At 34.7% G+C, this 22,710-nt stretch overlaps 1 protein-coding gene across 2 annotated transcripts in view; it reads left to right on the top strand.

Annotated features, from left to right (window-relative positions):
- Positions 1-1,848: 1,848 nt before the first annotated feature.
- The window catches only part of CDH10 (cadherin 10), a 135,717-nt gene continuing 114,855 nt past the window's right edge, over positions 1,849-22,710 (top strand). Inside the window, exon 1 of one of the 2 annotated variants that reach the window (XM_036279250.1) lies at positions 1,849-2,077. The gene's annotated coding sequence lies outside the window, so the exon portion shown is untranslated. The remainder of the gene's footprint in view (positions 2,078-22,710) is intronic. The other variant, XM_036279252.1, reaches the window with a different exon arrangement.

Raw genomic sequence — 22,710 nt, forward strand, 5'->3', positions numbered from 1 at the left:
AGGACATTAAGGAAAATGGGATGTTTAAAAACAATCATTGTACATTCTCTCTTTCTCTTTCCTTATATCTACATTTACATCTCTTGAACTTTGGAATACATGGATGCATGGATATTTTGTTTATCATTTAATATGTGATCATAAAACAAAATGTGCAACCACTAGCAATACCATTGTTTCATACTTCAAAGTTTAAAAATATTATTAAAATTATTTGCAGAGACTCCATTCTCTAAAATAATGACAACATTTTAATTTTACGTAAGAACACATTTTGTGTGTGTGTGTGCTTTTTTTCCTCCAAAAATCCATACAATGTGCTATAGTTATGACAGCACTGCAGTTCTTTGTATCCAAGTCTGTCATCTCCTTCCCTAAAAGTATCAATGATTTCAGCTGGGCAAACAGATTTCCAGAGTAAATCCTACATTTCTAAGCCTCCCTTGCAACAATTAGTGGCTGTCTTGTTTCCAGCCAATGAAATCTTAGCAGGTTTCTGTGGTAAGGAGCCATCCTTCCTTCTTCATTTTACTCCCCTTTCTAGAAGACAGATGTAAGGGTAATCTCTCTTGGATTATCTAAATGAATTCAACTCCAAAAGTATTGAGTCTTTCCTTTCCTGTTATGCTCACAGTATAAGGAGACTACTGATACTGAAATAACAAAATATGTACCCAAGAGGTAGTATGCATTTCAGGAACAGTATTAACCTGTAATTATAAATATATATTATGTATTTATAGAAATATGAACTGTCATTATAGTTTTGACTCTGTCACTAGTTTCCTTGCTTAAGCAAGTCATTTAACATGTCTGAGCAGTATTATCTACTTTTTAAAGTTATAACTGGACAAGGTTGTCTTCATCATTTATCACCCAGCTTTAAAATGATTTTCTAGTATATTATTTCATAGTGTGTTTAAATAATTTACTTTAAAATGGTATCTACATGTAGCCAGAAAAATATAAAGATGTTCATTATTTCATGGAGCTATACTGACATCCTTTGGTAAGGTTTTGGTCGATTCCGACTTAATGTACAGATAGAGAAACAGATGGACACTGAGATGGTTGATAAGTAAATAGAAGCACGCACACATTTGGGCATGAAATTGAAATTTCTTTGGGGGAAAAAAAAAGTTCTTTAAAAAAAGAAGGCGATTGTGTCAAGTCCAAAGTCTCGATATTTTAATGGAACTCAGTGCATATTCAAATTACGAATACGATATTTGGATCTTTAAAATAGAAAACAGCAAGGCAGACCCAATTAAGCAGACACATCTGGCTCACGGACGTTCCAGGACGACGAGCAAGGTAGAGCCTCCTTTGAGAAGCAGCAACCAAAACAAGGTCTTGGGAGAATCAGGAAAGGAAAGTTCCCTGAAAGCAAAACCCCAAATCGTCCAGCGCACAAACATCACTTGGGCAGGAAGGTGCCGGGCCTGGCTGCAGCGTGACTCGGCGGCCCGCGAGCGCTCGCCGGCGGGTCTGGCGCGGGGGCGGTGCGGGAACACGCGTCAGAAGCAGAAGAAGTGTCTGTTTAAAAAGGATGGCGAGACGAGCCCTGCTCCGGAGACTGCGTTACGGACCCAGCCGGATTAGATCGGGCTGATTACCTTCGCCGGGAAACAGAGAGTCTTTCTGGCCTGCGGGGGAGGGGACGCCTTTCGCCGCCCCGCGCCCCGAGGCGCCCCCCTGCTTTCACTTGCAAATCGCCGTGTGCTCGCTCGCGGACCGCGCTCCCCGCTCCGCTCCCGCGGCTGCAGCGCGACCGGCAGCAGCTCTCCCGGCGCGGGGATCGCGCCCCCACCCCGCCGTCCCCGCTCCTTCATCAGAGCCTGAATGAAAGCCAATCAGAGCCGGCCCCCCACCCCGTTTTCTTCGCTTCCCTGCCGTCCAGAGTTAAAAGTGATGCTGAGAGAAAGCTTGAGTTAGATCGAAGTAGAACCGGTGATAGAAAATAACAGCCGAAAACAAACAAAAACGGGACGTACTGACAATTGCTCCGGGGTTATTTTGGCTGGAACCAACTTCCGTTATCCAGAAGCTGATTTAAAAAAAAAAAAAAAAAAAAAAGGTAGGAAGACTTCATCTGTATTTTTATTTTTTTTTAAACTCCCTTATGGTCTTTTATTTCCTTGGGGTGAGGGGGGATGTTTGTTTTTAACTGAATTTTGCAATTATTTCCAAATGACCATCTTTAATACATAAATAAATATGTGTAAAACTATGCATATATTGGGTTCTAGAAACAACTGCTTTGGATATCTATAGAGGTAATGTAGAACTGGATACATTGTATATTATGCTCAACAGTGGGTCATGATGTTAGAGTTCGTGAATGTATTCACTTTGTACAAACGCTAAAAATAGATTATGGAGTGAAATTTGGCATGTTCATACTCGTTCTTTATTTTGAAAATCACTTGAAGAGGTAACATTGTTGCTGTGAACTCCAGCATCATCTAACATTACTTTACATTCCATATGAATGGACTCACTGCACTTATTCATAATCATAGTTCATTGTACGTTTCCTATAAGGAGAAATGACAGGAAGAAGACAGATTCCTTGAAACAGTCAATGGTCACTAAGCATCTACATAAATAAAATAGATTGGCATTTATCAGAAATAGACTAGGCATCATTCCCATATTCACATTTTTATGTCTGAGTCAGAAGTATGAGGGAGGGGAGATGAAGAGGGGAGATTAAATGCATGTAGTCAGCAGTTGCAGCATTTATTGTCTCTGCTGCAATAAAATCCATATTTTATGTGGTGTTAAATTAATGCAGCACACTGCAAGTCCAAATGCATGTTCCCAACAAGTAACTATTGATAGCACAGTAAGTATGGGCAAAAGCAGAAGTCTCAAAGTGTTTTTATGCCCCTGCAATAAAAACCTACCATCTCCTTATCATTAAAAAGGGGAGGGGGTCTAGGGGTGCAATCAAAGACACTCATCATTTTAAACTCTGACTTCTTATCTTTTGCTTCCAAAAAACGAGATCTATTTGCTATGATTGTGGTTCTTCATTCCAGTAAAAGCTTATGTTAATCAAAACTACACATCCATTACTCTCAGCTCTTTGGAGATGCATTATTTTTGTCCCTTTCTTTTTTACTCGAAGGACCTAAATTAAAAATAACCTGTCCCTCGGATGCGGACAACTGTTATACTTCAATGCATATGTTAGTAGACTTTTTTCCCCTCTACACCATCCCCCTCTCTATGCTTCCTTAAAATGTAGCTACAAGAGCATCTCTGTGGTGAAAACCACTTGGCAAGAGTGTGTTCATTTTTTAGGTCTGGTATGGTGAGGATTTTCAATTAGTAGAACTTTTGTGAAAACATTATGTCATTGGCAAGAGCTGCTGGTTCATTTTGAGTTAAAGTGATGGAGAAAAAAGGAAAAGGTTGTGTCGTAGAGAAATAGGTAAGCGAGAAGTTGCACAGATAACCTGCCTTGCTCCCCTTCCCTGCAGTGTGGTAATGAGGTACATATGTATTCAGTGTGTAATGTAGACGGAAATAGTGGTTTATTGGCGTGGGGAGGGTGAAGGGCTTGGAATGTGCACAGATATAAGTAGAATGTCTCTGTGGCTTACGAACACATCAAATACGAATCCATTCTGATGAAAAGAACATAAAGAAATTCTTCTTTCATTTGCTTTTACTTTTTTTTTTTCTGGCCGTGTTTTTAAAATATGAGTCAATGTATGCTTTCATTAAATCAGTTACTTCTTTGGTTTCAATTACTTTCTCTTAACAAATTGACTTCCCTGGTGAATGCATATCCTTTCCCTGACTCCAATGAAAGAATAAAATTCCTCACACTTAGGTATCTTGGAGAAGAAAAGAAAAAACAAAATAAAATAGGAAGACAGCATATAATCTGTGTGATGTTCACATGCATATGTATATGTATGAAGTCTGTGATTAAATTTCCTGATCAGTGCTTCAGGTGATATTCCTAGATGTTTATAAAAAATTAGCTGTTTATTGATCAGGACAGTAATATATAGGTATTCATTTTGATGCTATACTCTAAAATTTTACCTACAACTCAGATTTTCTTTCAAAAAGAAAAGAAAAAGGGGATAGAAAATAAATTTTCTATCTACTGAGAGAGGCGTTTCTGGCACATTATTAAGAAAGTTAGTGTCATCTAAAGGAGGTATGATTTTTTTGTTGTTGAAAAAGAGAATATTTGCATTTGAAAAGGTTCATTCTAAAATATGTGAACCCTGTTCAAACGCCAGGGGAACTCCTTGAACTTCACTTGATTTCCCATATAAACAAGTAACTGGGGCAGAGTATATGTTGTCTTTGGGATTTCTGAACATATGACTTATTTCCTCTGTTTCTTAACCTACTTTGCAGCAAGTGATAACACCGTGTCCTGGAATATGTCATTTTTATACCAAATCATTCCGCTAGGCTGCAGCACAGGAACAGCATTAGCTCCGACGATGCTGATTCAGCAGCAAAGTGAACCATATTTTGTTAAGTGTTATTACCAGTAATAGTGTTGCATAGTAAGCAATTAGTACAAATCACGATGTGAAACCAACTACCTGTGGTCTAGCCCTTGGGTTTCAAAAGCATTAGCCATAATATATTCTTATTTTTACTGTGCAAATTACATTCTAATACTGTTGCCACATTAAAAGTGCTTGTAAAACACTGAAACAAAGTAACAAAGTATAAGCAGATAAATAAAAAGTATTTATACCAATCATAAGTAATTGTATGCAGACATTTGATCTCCGAATATCAGGTCTATGTTTGAAAATTCTACTTTTTGATCAAACTAAAATATTATCTGGATAAGGTTTCAGGAAAGTCTCTTTACTAACCATATTATATTGAACAGTTATGTCTGAAATAGACTAGAGCTAAAAATCAAGTAACAAGAAAGGTGCTCTAGGTATAGACTGAGCCATGGTTACACTGATGAAGCACTATACTGTGTACATGGTCCCTATTTGAATATTTTGAAAAGAGAATCAGGGTCCAAGGAATAGCATTAATGAACACATATTTGAGAAATGAAAAGTTAACATTGGAAAACCCGTTTTCCTTTTCTGGATACTTTATTTGAACCAATGAGTTCATCCAGAAAATTTTATTTTGTCATAATGATAGTAACCTGAAATATACAGATAGAAAAAAAAATGTACTGAATTTAAACATTTTAAAATCTGTCTTCTTTTTTTCTAAAGAATTTAGATTAGGTCCACAAAGCTTTTACCTTCAATAAATTAAACACTCAACATTACAGATTTTTTTTTATGCCTAAGAATGAGAAATTTTTAGACAGTCAACAAGGAATGTCTGTTTTCTGAGATAACAATATCAGCTCAGAGTCATCTCTGTCCTTTTCGTCCTTCTTGCCCTACAAACAGCAACCTCACCTCTCTTGACATTTTAGTATGAGACCTTGAGCCATTTAAAGTCCATTTCTGTGGAATTTTGTTAGGTTGTCTAGAGCTTATGAGGCCATTTTTGCCTCTGCCATACCTTCTTTGTCTCTACTCTATCCAACTCACTCAAGAGGCAAACATTGTAAAAAATACATCTGTAGCATCAAAGTTGTAGATTTCTGGGAAGGCATTATCCTTAATGAAATGTTAACATTGATCCGTTAAAATAATCAGAGATTTAAAACAAATGTTTTAATACAACTTTTGCTTAACTCTTTATTATCAATGGAACTTCTCACATAAATGTAACCTGTTCTTTTCAAAGAATAAAAGTACTTTGTTTCTACCAAAGTCTTTACATTTTTATTTCTCTCTTGAAATGTGTGTGCTGCTCTCTAGGTAAACATTACCATATTGGTGGTGGGTTTAAAGAAAGGGAAAGCTAGAAATTGAGCAAGAATGAATGAAACAAAATTACATTTTGCCTCATTTTAGGAAATAAATGTAACATTCCTCGAAAATAATGACTGCCTGTGGGAAGTTGAAATGCCTTCATATAAACAATCCCCTGTAGTAGAGGGATACATGTCCTTGGAGAGTTTGTCAGTAACATTATAAAGCACGTTCCCAAACCATGTGATCTCAAGTTCAAATCCCCTCCCCTCCACCACCACCCCCTTATAGAAAGCATCCTTGATTCTAAATACTCTGCATGAGGTAGAAATATAAAGTTAAATCACATTTTGAGTTTCAGGACAGAGTTAAGAGGAAGGTATATTACAACATTGCTTCACAATAAGAAATTCATCATTAAATGACATGTCTAAACACTTCAGAGCCCTGTTGATCTCTCTCCTCCTCCTCCTCTCTTTCTCCGTCTTTCCCTCTCTCCCTCTCCCCCCATCTCTTTTTCTCCCCTTCTCCCTTTCTTCACTCCTCTTATTTATGACAATCACAAAGGTTATTGAATGAGTTTTCCATGGACTTTTTAAATACCCTATGTGAAATAATATTTCTGTAAAGCTTGTGATTTTTATAGCCAGTATTTTATCATCTGCTATATCATACACCGGATTCATTACATTATCCTTTGCATTATACCATGAAGTATATGATCGTTCAGTTGGCTAGAGCATGTCCTTTAAAATTAAAACAATTCTTATAGATATTGTAACAGATATTGTAACAGCTTTTAAAGATTTGAAATTGGAACCAATGTTTATTGCACTAGCAAACAATAATGGAAAAGTCAGCCTTAGTAATGAAATGACTTCTCCAAAGCATCAGGATGTAGAACGCATAGACATGAGTTATTTTACTCAGTATATCAGTTATTGATTGGGAATCTTTGTTGATTTACTGTAACAGAGAATATTGAAATAGTTTGACAGAGCCCTGATTTTAGAAATACATTAAACATAAATTGTGTGTTTCCAAAGGCAGCCTTTGATTAAACATGTTGATTCTTCTTTGTTGCTAGGTATACATAGTACCAGTTTGTAATCTAACAATATAAACTGATATATAATAAGCAAATGTCTATTCTAAATATTGTAGAGTAAAATACTACCAGTTCTCTCTCTCATATCAAGTTGAAAAATTGGGAAACAGATTAACTGTAACCAAGTCAAGCAGAATGTGTGGGATATTAAAATAATCAATAAACTGAATTAAGTTAATGTTTTAACTTGGGTTATTCTGGTAATTCTTTGCAATGTTCACATAGTATTTATAAATACAGATTAAAGGCTATCAGCATATTGGCCTAGGTTTTAAGTACGTTTACCTCATTTACTAATATCATACATTTTTGAAATGTGACTGATACTCCTTTTTCATGTAACTCTACTCACGGTAAAATCAAGTTAAAACTTGATTTGAAAACCATAATAACTTCTGGGATTATAAAAAGTCATGAATGTTTTTATAATTCTTGAATCAGACTTCAAATGTAGATGAAGTATCATAGTGTTTTTGGATTATTTCACCTCTCAGTATCACCTTTAAATTAATAGCCTCATATTTAGTTAAATATGAACATGTTTGAACCAAAGGACTTTGATGGTTTTGTGTTTACTATGTAAACCTTCTACATATAAGTATATTCATTCATTATTTTATTTAAAAAGTTTTCTTTAAACTAGAAATAAGTTTTTACAGCTTCTAATTCATTGGTTTAAATCTATTGGTAATAAAATAAGGAATATGAATTGTGTATTCTTTCAACAACAGCGTGGTATTTGCTTTTTCAATAACATAGATAAAAGAAACCATTGGAATAAAATAACCTGTGTGTCAGTTTATTCAGTCTAATTAGCAGAAACTGAGTACACAGTAACTAACCATTAGCCAATTATAAAAACTTCTTCTCCTCCTCCTCCTCCTCCTCCTCCTCCTCCTCCTCCTCCTCCTCCTCCTCCTCCTTCATAAAGAATTATAATTTGGGGGTTATTGCTGCTCTGTAGTGTTGAACTATGTTTTGTCAAGAGAGTGACTTTTATATATGTAGTCCCTGGAAAGTAAATCTACCAACATGAACATGTATTCAGTTGGCATCTAGTTTCCTAAACTTGAATAAAAGCCTTTCCCCATGAGTAAGAACTTCTGGGAAGTCTTTCTCTACTCCCTTCATGAAGTCTTCCGTTACTCTTTTGGAAATTTATTCCAGATTGAATGCTAAGTACAGACATGTACTTGGAAGTGCTTGTCCCTCTTTCTCTACTCTACTCTACTCTACTCTACTCTACTCTACTCTACTCTATTCTTTCTCTCTTTTTCCTGCTGAAATGAAGAGTGGTTATTTTCTATAGAATTTCTATTCTAAATAAATGTTTTTTCCCCTACTGACATATAACTTTTTTGATTCAGGCAATAAAAAATGAGAACTCTACATTTTTCTAAGAATCTCTTTTAGCTACTATGCCTTATAAAAATGCATGCCCTGCCCAGCTGGTGTGGCTCAGTAGTTGACCATATGCACCAAGAGGTCACTAGTTTGATTCCTGGTCAGGACACATGCCCAGGTTGTGGGCCTGATCCCCAGGGCGGGGCATTCAGAAGGTGGCCAATTGATGTACTCTTTCATTAATGTTTCCATCTCTCTCTTCCTCTCCCTTCTTCTCTCTCTAAAATCAATAAAGAAAAAAAAAATACATGCCCCACCTGGCCAGCGTGGCTTAGTGTATTGAGTGTTGTCCCATGGACTGAGGGGGTCCCAGTTCGATTCCTGGTCAGGGCACATGCCCAGGTTGCAGGCTCGATCCCTAGTAGGGGGTATGCAAGAGGTGGCCAATCAGTGTTCTCTCTCACATTGATGTTTCTATCTCTCTCTAAAAAATCAATGAAAAAGTATATTTAAAAAAATACATATTCCTGTTTTTCAACATTAAATAACTAGGTTGTTCTACATATTTTAAAAATTCATTCATAAAATTTCACCATCTTGGGTATAAATACAAGTATTTATTTTCAACATTAAAAACAAAACCAAAAAATACTGGGGAAATTAAATATCCCTAAAATCTAAGTTAAGAGAAATACTTTCTGTACTCACTTTTTAAATTGGAGTTGGATCCTTCATCATAGTGTTTGAAATCTGAACAAAGTGAGGGGAAAACGTTTTCTTTTTTAGTACAAAGACATGTCAGTGTTGGGTGTACAATCTCTGTTGAGCATCCTGCCCAGTGGCGATGTGAGCCTTGACTTCAGAGAAGAGACATTAATTCACTTCACTTTATTGGTAGGAGCTGGATCAGCCCCATTCTGAGTCGGTCCAAGATGAAAAAGGTGCTCTTTCTAGAAACAAACTAAGATGTCACATGTTCTCCACTATCCTCAAAACATCCTTATGAACCATTTCAATTTTTAATAGTGCTAACAGACTAACTACAATGATAAGGCAAAGCTTACAATAATTAATTTAACTGTTTTTTGATTTTAGGCTATCAAGTGTAGCAACTTATTTTTCTGCATGTGTCTTTTTTTTTTTTTTCATTTTTCTTTATAAATTTAAATGGCCTAAAATCTAAATAGTAGCTCGCTGATTTTTTTCTCAACCTCTAATTTCATTTATTTGGGGGGAAGTTTGTATGAACCATTTTTTTAGTGCCACACCCAGAGAGATAAGGGTGAATGCAATACCAATTTTATATTTAAGAAGGGATGGTTCTAATGTGAGATAATCACAATTAAATATTATATAATTTATAAAAATGTTAGTATTTCTAAATGTTTTAGTTTTCATAGAACAGTGTTATATCAGATAGCAGAAAAGCATTGGGAAGTTACCCAATATCTCCACATAACACAGTTCTCAGTTTTAATTTTCTTTTTATTAAATTTTTTTTTCTTTATGGATTTTTTAAAGAGAGGGATGGGTAGGGAGAGAAACACAGAAACATCGATGAGAGAGAACATCGATTGGCTGCCTCCTGCATGCCCCTGACTGGGGAGTGGGCCTACAACCTGGGCATGTGCCTGACTAGGAATCGAACCTGTGACCTCCTGGTGCATGGATCAATTCTCAACCACTGAGCCACACCGGCCGGGCAGTTTTGATTTTCTCGTATATCAACTACTGAAGAAACCTCTCCATATCTTATTTCCTTCCTTCCTTCCTTCCTTCCTTCCTTCCTTCCTTCCTTCCTTCCTTCCTTCCTTCCTTCCTTCCTTCCTTCCTTCCCTCCTTCCTTCCTTCGCCATGTATTCCTTAAGCCCTACCACAGGCCAGACACTGCACGAACATCCTGATACACACATGGAAAGAGAGGAAAACAAAACAAAACCCCTGCACAGTGAGGCATTAGATGAATGATCACCTGACTTAGTCTATTCTTGTTTTGAGAACTGTAAGAAGGATGAATATTAGGTACTTTTAGAATGAACAGCACAGGGCACCCATTTCACCTCTTTTTTTAAAAAAAAATGCATTATTGTATTCAAAGCCACATGACATTTTTCAAGAACATAGTGAGAATAAGTTAGTAGATTAGTTCAAAATACATTTTGTGTAGCCTCAGTTCTCTACCGCGGATTCCGGAGAGTGAACTCTGCAGGTCAGAGGAGCCGTCTTGATTGGTGATTTATGTTACGCTTATTTGCAAAAGCTATTGACATTTTGCAGTGAGGACTCAAAATTGAGACCAGTATTTTAGATCCAGACAAGAGGCCTAAGTAAAAAGCATATGTCTATAGACCAAGTGAACCCCAAAATTCTATTGCTGAAAATTCTCATGAACAAAAGTTTTCATGTCCCCACAAGCATTTAAAATATTCATGGCATAGAAGCCATAGAGTTGCAAACTTGGTCACTCTGAAAGAGTTTCTTTGTGCAATATTCTACTTTTGTGAGGACACCTGACGGAGGTCATTTTTAATGAAACCACACAGTGAGATTGCCTTTCTTATAATGGCAAGATTGGCAAGATCACCTTTCTTAGAATTTCTTTGATGGATAAAAGCATGGATCATGGTACCAAGCTCTTTGAATTTAAATCCTATGTCACTTATATATTTAATATTAATATGCTTAATATTTAATATTCCTGGTGGTTTTTCATCTGGAAAATGGGTTCATAATTGTACTTACATAATAGTACAACTGTCATGATTAAAAGAAACTATAAGTGTAAAGGGCTAATCATACCTGTCACACAATAGGTGTTCTAGTGCTATATATTATCATTATCTATCATTTTATTATTATTATATGAAAATTTATGTGACCTGTGATTTTTCATTAATATTGCGTGTGTATTTTTTAACTGTAGCATATGATATGTGGCTACCACTTTACAATTTTTGAAAAATTTAATTTGTTTTATGTAATAATAGTTTTATGCTTACGTTGGCATGAGAAATCCTTGTCATTTTAAGTCTGATTTTGTCACTAATTCTACCAATAGTATCATACTTTTTTATTCCAGCATACTTTTTTGGTTTGCAAAAATTGGAATTTGAACCATATAATTTCTAAGAACACAGTTCATTTATCCATTATCATTAGAACAGGCTCATACAATCTATTGTAACTGGACAGGGCTCCATCTATAATTGTTATAAATATATTCATTTCCTAATAATTGTGAAAATGTCCATTCCAAAAAAGAGAGAATGTAACCTGAAAACTTAAATTACATTCTCAAGTTCACACATAATAATTGCACGAGCTAGGGAATTAGTAGATGTGCAATTTGAAAATGATGTAAAGGACCTAAGAAAGAGACCAAGGAGGGAGAAGGCATTAGAAAGATGGAGACTGACTGTTGTGAGTTCCATAAGCCACATAAACTCACTCAGGTGAAACATGAACCATCTGAACCTACTGCAGTAATGGCTCCGTTCACAGATTCTCCTTCCTGAGGTCAGAGTAATGAGAATTAGAACGAGAATGATGGACAGAGGCAATGCATTACAGAAACAATCTCATTAAGGTTTGGATACATATAAATCTTAGGAATAATTCAGCAGTATATATTGCAAGCTGAAAGGTCAGTGGGATACCACTTTCTCACACTAGTTCCTGGAAACCGTCTGATGAAGACTTATCATCTGCTGTGAAATGTGAACATTTTAACAGGTTTTATTTAGATAGTTCATTCTGACTTTATGTTCAAGGTGATATGAAGATCAATTTAAAACCACTGTTTCTGTTTTTTCTTTCTTTTTAGGGCTCTATTTATATAGTAATTTAAAAAGCATCTGGAATGAAAATTCTATGCATTACATAAATAAAAACAAAAACATTAAGATGATAATAAAATAGACATTTATGTGACTCATAAATACATTTTTTTAATTTTTATTTTTAAAATTTAGAATTATATCAGTTTTCATTTTTATTTATAATTCAGAATTAATTAATATATTTATTTTAGAAGTTCACATAGTTAAAGAATATACTTAGCACTTTATCTTTTTTACCCACCTGTCAAGGGGAGGTGAGTCATAATAGAGACAAACCTAGACAACAGGTTTAATTTTGTGAACATAATAACAATAATTCTCAATTTTTTTTATCACTTTATATTTATATTTGTTATCTATTTAATTGCTTACTATTTATTTAATCAAAGTCAAAGTCTTCTTCATATCATCTTTATTAGATGCTGTGATCATTTAAAAACATTCATTTTGTTTTCATGATTTCTCTATAATATTTGGTTAAATGAGTTTACTCTGTGGCTGATTGATTAGGATGGCTAATTGAAAATGTTCTATTAATATTACATACTTTTACTTGATTTTCTAAAAGTATGTAATTTTAGAATTAGGCCTTCCAAGGGCTAACATTTGGATGTGCTTTCTCTTTAGTTTAAAAAATTTTAATTATATTGGAGAAAAGTTTATTGAACTTGCAGATACTTTTAGAAATCAAGTGAGAATAGAATTGTGAAGAATTTAACGGAGAAGTTAATTTTAAAAACTTACAAAATAAATGTTGAAAAAAAAAAAAAAAGCCTAGCTGGTGTGGCTCAGTGGCTGAGCATCGACCCATGCACCAGGAGGTCGCCAGTTCCATTCCCGGTCAGGGCACATGCCCAGATTGTGGGCCTGATCCTCAGTGTGGAGTATGCAGGGGGCGGCCGGCCGATGTTCTCTCTCATCAATGTCTCTCTCCCTTCCTCTCTCTCTAGGGTCAATAAGAAACAAATAAAAAATAAAATAAAAAGAAATGTTGAATAATTAGTGATGCAGACTAAGTAAAATACATCAAATTCTTCAAGGTTTCCCAATATTTGATGTGTTGTTCAGAATGTTTGCATTTTAAAATATAAATTATACTCAAAAGTAAATCAGAAGGTTGAAGTGAGTTTATATTTTTTGAGGTATTGACCTATTTATAGGGTAACTTACTCTTAATATTTCTGGTAAAATTCTATTCACATGTTAAGAGATGAAATAACATACTGCGGTGTTTGGCGCCACCTAGTGGCCATATTACAGCACATTGGGGAATGCGCTGTGGCCTGGCTTCTGTTAATTTTCTAACTGAACATTGCACTTGGAAGCAATCAAACCAATGTAAACTTACATTAAGAGCTATAAAATCGCATTTGAATGATTACATTTTATTGATTAAGTTTTTTTATGTTTATATGAATTATAATAATATTGTTTCGCAAAAATATAAGCAAAATACTTTAAACACTTTGGAGGCAACATATACTTCATAAGCTAAAATATAATTTTACTGTGCAGGTACAAATCCACTTTAGTGACTCCTTAAATGTGTAACTTTCTCAAGGCCTAATTCTCTTCGGCATCCTCTGGTGTGCAGGACAAAGAAACCAGGGGCTTGTTATTGTTATTGTTGCGGTTTGGAAAACTTAAATGTGAAGATGCAGCCTGCACGAAAAGCAATGAACTGATGCCAGCAACCCTTGGTTCCTGAATGTGCTTTTCAGGGGATGTTCAGAGAGACTAATTTGTTTGCTTTCATTTTTCCATGAATACGAGAAAATTTATAATTCGCATGGTGTAATGCACATATTCACCCAACATCAAACCTCTCCTACAAGGTTATTTGTGAGCTAATGACAAGCTTGAATGAAAGAGGGACCCATAGATGCTGCTTCTCCTATAATTTTACAAGAAAATAAACTTAAAAAAAAACACACAATACAATGATTTCCTAGGGACCAGAAATAAGCACTTCTCCATTTAAAAATCTGTAACGATCATTGATTACTTATGTGGTCTTAGCTCTCTTTGTTCATTTTACTATCTGAAGACAATAGTAAACAAATTTAATAAGATGCATTTTCTTTGTCCATTGCCCATAGCGAAAGATTAACAAAAATCATTCTCATTTATTTCTATATCTACAGCTATATCTGTAACTAACTCTTTTCTGTCTATCATCTATCTATCTATCTATCTATCATCTATCTATCTATCTATCTATCTATCTATCTATCTAATCTATCATCTATTGTCTATCTACCTGTCTATCCATCTGGACAGTTTATGTTACCATTCTAAAACATTACTCATCATCATCATCATCATCGTCATCATCATGAAAACCTGAGTAATGCTTCAATTCCAAGATTGGACATGGGGTCACTTAGTTACATTCACAGGCCACGATGTGAACAGTTCCTGAATCGCCTCTCTTTGGAGCACTGGATGATTAACTTCAATTATAATAGAATAGAGCTTCTGGGTAACTGAAGACAAAGTTATAAAATAACAAAAACTCTTATGGCGGTTATCTCTATGATTGTTACATGTTAAAGCTCTAAGTTGTCCATCTTTATAAAGCAAATAATTTTCTTTTGGTTTTGAACTCGCCAGGATGTCTCTTACTGTGCAGCAAGTGGACAGAGCATGTCATTTCTCATGCATAGCCCCAGAGTCTGACGAAAAACAAAGATTACTTTGCTTCCCATTAAGCCATGTTCCCTCTGTCAACAAAAGTGCTTCTATTCTAAGAGATACTACTATCGATTTGCCTTTATTCTCAAAAGACTGCTAAGGGTTGTTTTTTTTTCTATCTAATGCTGCACACTGTTTATTATTTCAAATAAATATATGAAGTATTTATTTCAACTCCAAAAGGGAAACAAATTGAAATGGTGTATTTAGAAATGTTTAAAATATAGATGAAACCTTTTGATGATGTCATATTCATCTTTAGTGCTATTGCTTAGGGGAAAGTTATTTTGCAGAATGAATAGTAAATGGATAGTTATAAATATAGAAAGAGACATAAAATCACCACCCTTGGTGAGGTAAAAAAAAAAATCCCCAAAAAACAAGAAACAATGCAAGACACTTTTAGCTAGAAATTTCTAGTTCTCATTTTTAATCTAAAGCATAACATACCTGTTTACCCAAGATATCTTAGCCTCAAGAAACAGGGACATTTCCATCACAGGCCATCATCCTCAAACCACTTTCAACTTCTTACTACTTTTTAAAGGACCTAGGACTAAAGATAGATTGTCTATAAATCTTAACACTTTTTTACCCTCTCAAATATGATTATTTAACAAATCTTTTAAATTCTTACTCCACAAAACTATAAAATTGGTTCTCTCCTTGATTCCAACTCAATACTACAGAAGAGGAGGGGCATATGAGGTTAAATGCAAAGACACAGGACAATGTTCAAGTCCAAGCCAGGCTTCCTTCGGGGATGAGATCGAAGTTAAATCCTGAAAGCTGTGACTCTGTTTCACTCACTAGCGCAAAAATTTTCCTGCAGGACTCCATTCTGAGAGATGCTTCTACACAGTGGGAAATTGTTGTCACTCCAGAGTTGGGCAGATGTACATAGAATAGTCACTCTGCCACCAAGGAGCTATCTTGTCTGGAAGAAGGGATAATGTGGCTATTTCTTAAGCCTACTGAAAGGGTTAGATGAAGCTATAATTGCAAAATACGTGGAGATTTAAAATATACATATATAGCCCAGCCCGTGTGGCTCAGTGGTTGAGCATCAACCCATGCAACAGGAGGTCGCCGGTTCGATTCCCGGTCAGGGCACATGCCCAGGTTGTGGGCCCGATCCCCAGGGAGGGGCATGCAGGAGGTGGCCAGTTGATGTTCTTTCTCATTGATATTTCTGTCTCTCTCTCCTTCTCCCTTCCTCTTTAAAAATCAATAAAGAATATATATCTATGACTGAAAATTTTCTAGTAAATAATAGCAGCATTATTACTACTTACTGGGTAAAATCCAAAATTTTAAATTTAGCTTTTTTATATTGGTCACACTGCCCCCAGGCTGCCGCTTCTAAAACTCAGTCCATTCAGGTAGGCTTCATGTGTTACTTTGTTCTTAAGATGATCTTTGAGTTCCACAAGAAAGGCTCTCTACCTTTGAGAAACTCTGAACTTTTTATTTATACTTCTATCTCTCTCTCTCTCTTTTTTATCATGGGTTATCATCTGCTTTGTAATATTTTGTACATGCCTTAACATATATTATGGTTTCCATTTTACAGATAAATCTTCTACCTAGATAAGTATGCTCTATTGAAAGATTAAATAACTCATCAAAAGGTATTTTTTCCATCAGACAATATTCTTTATCTCTCCTTTAATCCAAAGCAATTTTTAAAAAATGTACAAACCCTAAAGCAGTGTTTTGGTTTGGATCAGTAGAGATGTTTAATTGAAATATCAGAAATAGATTCCATACCTTCTCTGGAAAATAATATTTATATTATATATAATATAATATTTATATTTAATTTTTAAAATAAAATTAGATTTGTGTACACTTATTTGTGTTTGGTCACAAAGCATTGTTTTTGTAACTGTAGTTTTTTATTGTTAAATTTGTTTTTATTGAATTTATTGGGGTGATGTTGCTTAATAAAATGATACCGATTTCTGGTGTACAATTCTATCGTTTTTTTCCAACCTGATTGATTGGTTAGTAGATTGATTATTTTACTTATTTAATATGCATAACTGACCTTATCTTAGAGCTACTGCATCAGAACTTTTGGAGTTATGGTATGGCTGTATATTTTTAAAAATTCTTGCTGGGTGACTTGAATGTGCACACCAGATAAATAAATGTAACTAGAAAATACTGTGATGGTTTTATGTCTGAGCCCATAAACTGATTCTAAATCAATTTTAAAATGAAAAGAAATATATTAAAAATAACAAATATTTATTCTTGAATGTGGGAGTGTTGAAGGGGACATTATTCAGTTTGAAATGTACAAATTCTTGTTTGATTCTTTTTTAATTGACTCTTGCTTTATAGCCATTTATTGTTTCAAGCATATATTATGTACAAAGCCTTGTGCTATACACTGAAATGAATATAATAGAAAAAGTAAGAGATACATTATGATACTGAGAAACAAGATAGCATAGGAAGTGCTTGGCAGTACATAATTAAGCTCTAAAATGACTCTAAACCAGTAAGTACTAGCAATTGTTAGTGTACGGCAGAAAGCTAAGTAATGGGATAGATGAAACTGTTACTTGACCTTGGCTTTGGAGAATGTATAGAATATAGATGAGGGCAGGTGTTCCAGAATTTGTATCTCTGAGCAAAGACAGGAATGAATGCCGAGTTTTTGGTTGCTTGCTTATAAACCATGCTGAGAAAACTATATTTATGAAGAAATTTACATACTGGTTTAAAGCGTTTGGACATAAAATGATGAAAACATTTTAAAAGAGGTTTTATTTTGAAAGTTTATTTAAAAATATTACTTTGCCATACCTGCATTGGGACAAATACAGTTAAAGAAAGAATAAACCATTACTCTTGGCATTTTATATACCTCAAATGGTGGTGTTAATATAAACCCAAATGCTTCAGTTAACCAAAAATGATTATTTCCCCAAGGTAATTCAACCTGAGGTCATCAGTGAAATTATGCTAATAAATAATGTGTCTAGTTCTGCCCATTCTCCATCTCTTGCCTTTTTAAAAATCTTCAGCCAAGGATATGCTTATTGATTTGAGAGAGAGAGAGAGAGAGAGAGAGAGAGAGAGAGAGAGACAGAGACATCGATCAGTTGTCTTCCTCATGTGCCCCGACTGGGGATCCAACCAGCAACCTAGATATGTGCCTTGACCTGGAATAGAACCCAACTGAGCCACCTGGCTGGGCCCCAGTCTGTGCTCTCAAACACTTACCGTATGTAGTCCATCATGGTTTGATTGCTGTCTAGCATCTTCCATGGGAGGAAGTGGAATTTTATCTAGTCTGTGTCTGTTGATTGGTTTTGGTTTCAAAGCCATTCAAGCTACTGATGTGATGGTCCCACAAATGAGTTGCATCTTTGATGTGTCAGATGTTTTGTTTAAATTTTACTTCAGTTTAGGCTCATTTGTGTAACCGGGTGTTAGTTATTTTAAACTTTTGTATTATTTTTTCATGAGAAAACAGCTTGTCCTTAGTCTCATAACCAGTTATTGGCCAAATACTTATGTCTTAAAATTCCCATCTCTGTGTGATTACTACCATGCTGTAAGAGTTGTCAGGGTTTTTCTCACTGTGAAATGAAAATTCAATATCAACTTAATGAGTTTATTTTTTATAATTAACTGAGATAATATATATAATATCCTGGTATTATACGGTGTATAGTACATGCTCTAAATATTAGAGTTGAAGCTATCATTGTGCTTTAACTAATAGTGATTATTTATATATGTTAGTTTTGTTATTAAAATGTTTTAAAGCCAATTATCAAATATTGATAATACCCATAATAAAGATAACTATTATTTATTGAGGATTTCCTAAGTGCTAGACACTGTATAGTGTGATTTACATGTAATATTTCTTTTAATTCTCATGTTGAAGGAGATGGGTAATACTGTCTTCATTTTACAAATGAGAGAACTGAGGCACAGAGAGGTTAGGTACTTTCTGCACATCATAAAGCTAGAAAGTGAGAGAAACAGAATGCAAACCGATATTATGTTACCTGCTCCCCATGCTGAACCTCCACCCCATAGCAAGTACTCAGTAACTGCTGAATTGATGACTTTTCTGTAGCCAAGGTAAAGCAATGTTATATATGTATTAATGATAGAAAAAAAAAAAAGTATGATTTATTTTTTCTACTCCTATTTTCCTTTTCATACAATTTCTGTTTGTTATTGACTTATTTTTATTGTGTTTTTTTTTTTTTTTTTTCTAATGGGAGAAGATTGGCCTAAAAATAAGTAGGGTTTATCATGTAAAAGAACAACAGTGCCGTGTTTTAAGCACTGTTTCGATCATGTGTGCAATTGAGTTGTCAAAATTTGTGAATGAAGAGAAGATTTGCATTGTAGGTAGGAAAAGTCACTAAAACAGCTAATGTAAAAAGTTGCCATAAATTCCTCAGTAGACTTTATGGCATTCTGTTGGCATTATATAGTAACTTATTATTTTTTAATGCTACCATTTGGTGAAATAAGGCATATAATGATATTTTTGAACATACATAAAATATTTGTAAAGTATATAAAGGAAAATAGTCACAGTAGTTGCTTCTGGTTACAGAGCTAAGGAGTTCATGTGTCTACAGTTAGAGAATCGTTTCCATTGTATATACAAACTTTTGTTAGAAAGTGTTATGACTATAGATTGATTAAAAAATTAATCAGAAATGGCTTGATAATGATTATAAAGCCTGTTGAACATGTGCCAAATGAAAGATTCCAATCCCTTAAATCATCTGTGTAACGTAAATTGACCCACTCATTATCAAGTGCACAATCACACTACTCACTGCTACTTAGTAAGCTGAATAGTTATTACCAGGAAACATTAAGTAACATTTCTTCCCCACGTGGGATTTTCTTTCTCAGAAGCTTTTATATACTTTAAAGAAATTCTCTGTTACAAAGCCTTGTTATGACATAAGCCTGAGATTATGACTCAGGTTTTGTGAATTTTGAAAAATGTGAGCTTTCATATAATCATATGAATATATTTAATGCATTCATATATTTAAGGTGAATAAATGTATCTGTAACGACTCATCTCATTAATTATTTTCCATTGAGATCACCGTCACTTTCATGCTTCCACGAGGCTGTGGAGCAAGAGCAGAGGTGGGATTTTTGTATCTCTTACGGTTGCTAAGTGAGCGCAAGTGATGTTATGGTGAAGTATGTGAATTATTTCAAAATTTTGACACAGAGTAAAGAGTTTATTTTGCTTTATAAGGATTCATCTCTAAAGCATTTCCATTTTAATTTGCAGTGCCATGTTCACCCTCATCAACCACTTAGTTTTTGTAAAACAAAATAATCTGTACATAAAATTAGTATTCATTTGAGTGCTATTAATTTTGTGATTTTTTGTATTGCAATTATTACGTTTTGTATTGTAGGCACAAATGTTTATCATTTCACCAAAAGTCTGTACTAGCTCTTCTGTTTATTTCATACATTTTCCAGTAACATTTTTCTACAAATCATTCACATCAATGTAGCAGCAGGTATCATGATGGAGACACGATTTAACATGAAAGCCCATGATTAATCTGAAGTGATCTCTCTCAGTATTTACTAAAAATGTTGCAAATCATAATTACTGAGTGAAAATAATAGATGTTGATATTTTTTCAGCTAAGGTTAGCATTTTAAAATGTGATGAACCTCATGATATAAGAAAACTCTGTAGATCCCTAACACCAAGAGACTAAGGAGCTTCATGAACTTTCTGTGTACCAAAATCTAGAATGCATATCTGGCAGAGAAATAGCCTTAGCCTTTGACATGTTTTCATGTTTATGAATTTGTTTTATAGGTATACATATAATCTTCTATATAATGTTTTATAATATAATATAATCTTTAAAAAAATTTTTCTTTCCTATATAGAATTTTAGAGAGAAGAGAAGGGAGAGGGAGAGAGATAGAAACATCGATGAGAGAGAACATCGATTGGCTGCCTCCTGCCTGCCCCCCACTGGGGATTAGGCTCACAACCTGGGCATGTGCCCTGACTAGGAATTGAACCAACAACCTCTTGGTTCATGGGTCAACGCTCAACCAGTGAGCCTCACTGGCTGGGCAATATATATAACCTTATATATAATCTTTCATAATCTTATAGTTATTGCTGTTAAATGTAGAGATTTCATGCAAACACCTGAAAAGAATGCACCCTCCGAGAGAGTTCAGTAAATCTAATCACATTTTCATAATGGTCATTTGGAGAATTTATCTTGGTGACAGGAAGTTCGTTCATTCAGCGGTCCCTGAAGTTATTGAGCACGTACTATATGTTAAAGCTCTACACCACATCGGCTCTTGCTATTGAGCCCATGTTACTAAGACATTCGGTTCTTTAATTTCACTGTAAAAATGTTCAAGCTTGATCACTTCAAATACAACTAAAGAGAAAGGAGAGCCCTGCACTTTGAAAAAGATAAAAGCAGTATTAATGGTATATTGGGCCACTTTTTAAAAATAGTCTAGAATTGATTTATTGTATGTTTTTTTTTTATCTAAATCTTTTATGAACCTATTATATTTCCCACTCATGTTACTTCCATGAGCACATTACCTAATAAATCAAATGGCATGGCACTTCCCATTATTTATCCTAAATTTATCTCTTTTAACTTCAAAGGGTGCCCTTAGACCTTGTATAATTGAAGTGTGTGGATAGCTTGGCTTTCACACTATCCACCTTCTTCATGATTTAATAGATGTCAGAGTTTCCAGATTGAAGATTCTAATCTTTAAGGTCTTCCTATACAAAGCTCTTCTATTTATTAACGAGAGTCTCACTTTGTTGTACTTCTTTGAGGTAATGCAGTCTGCATTGTGTAAGAACACTGAGCTAGTGGTTCATAGACATTCATAATAGAAAGACTGAGCGTTTCAGAACAGGGGTCCAATCTGGCCCTTTTCACCAACCAAGGGATCTTTAACACATGCCTAATACCTCTCGAATTTATTTTGCTTCCATCAGAAATCGGGCGTTTAAGAAGGTTGACTTTCAAGTTTCTTTCTGAATGTAGAATCTCAGAAATAAAATTACAAAATTACTATTTAAAAAGAAAATAAATGCTTTTTAATGTGGTCAATGAGACAAGAAATATGATTAAATAATTTAGAAAAACAAAACAAAACAAACAAAAAACCTTTGTGTGGTGAATAATCTGGAAATGGCCACATCGTTTTATATACTAACATGGATATCTTCTCACACCTTCTTGATCACCACACCCAGTCTGGGTCATTTCATTATAGCTTTCTTTAAATGCCTCAGAGAGAATTAAGTTTTCTTTCCTCTTTGGGCTTATTGTTTACCCACAATGTGATTAAATAATTTTCAGCAATATTTGATAATTCTTTATTGATGCACTTAAATATTGAGAGAAAAAATCCACATATAAAATAGACTAAAATGTATGACCACATGGATTTACATTCCAGAGCAGGGATGAGACAATAAAATTCTAAACAGCAAAAGGCTGAATGTAACAATGCTATAGAGGGAGCCATGTTGAGAAAGGGGTGTTACTGCTCTAAAAGGGGGTTCTTTCTCAAAATAAGAGACTGCTTCTTGATGGCTGGGCTTTTGTCCTCTACTGTACCTTGGAGCACCTAGTGAATTCTCAGAAATTGGTTGCCAGGTGTGTATCAGGCTGTGTCCTGTTCTGTTTTTTTGTTTTTTGTTTTTTTTTCCTTCAACTTGCTGTTGGTTACCCTTTGATAGTGGAGAGACATTACAGAAATGTATTTAGGGAAAAAAGAGAGAGAGCACTTTCATTTCTCACTAGATAAGGCACAGTTCAGAAAATGAAAAACAAACTAGCTTTGAGTGATACGTTTTTCATTTTTCATC

This window comes from Molossus molossus, unplaced genomic scaffold (genome assembly GCF_014108415.1).
Source record: "Molossus molossus isolate mMolMol1 unplaced genomic scaffold, mMolMol1.p scaffold_m16_p_3, whole genome shotgun sequence".
Lineage (NCBI taxonomy): Eukaryota > Metazoa > Chordata > Mammalia > Chiroptera > Molossidae > Molossus > Molossus molossus.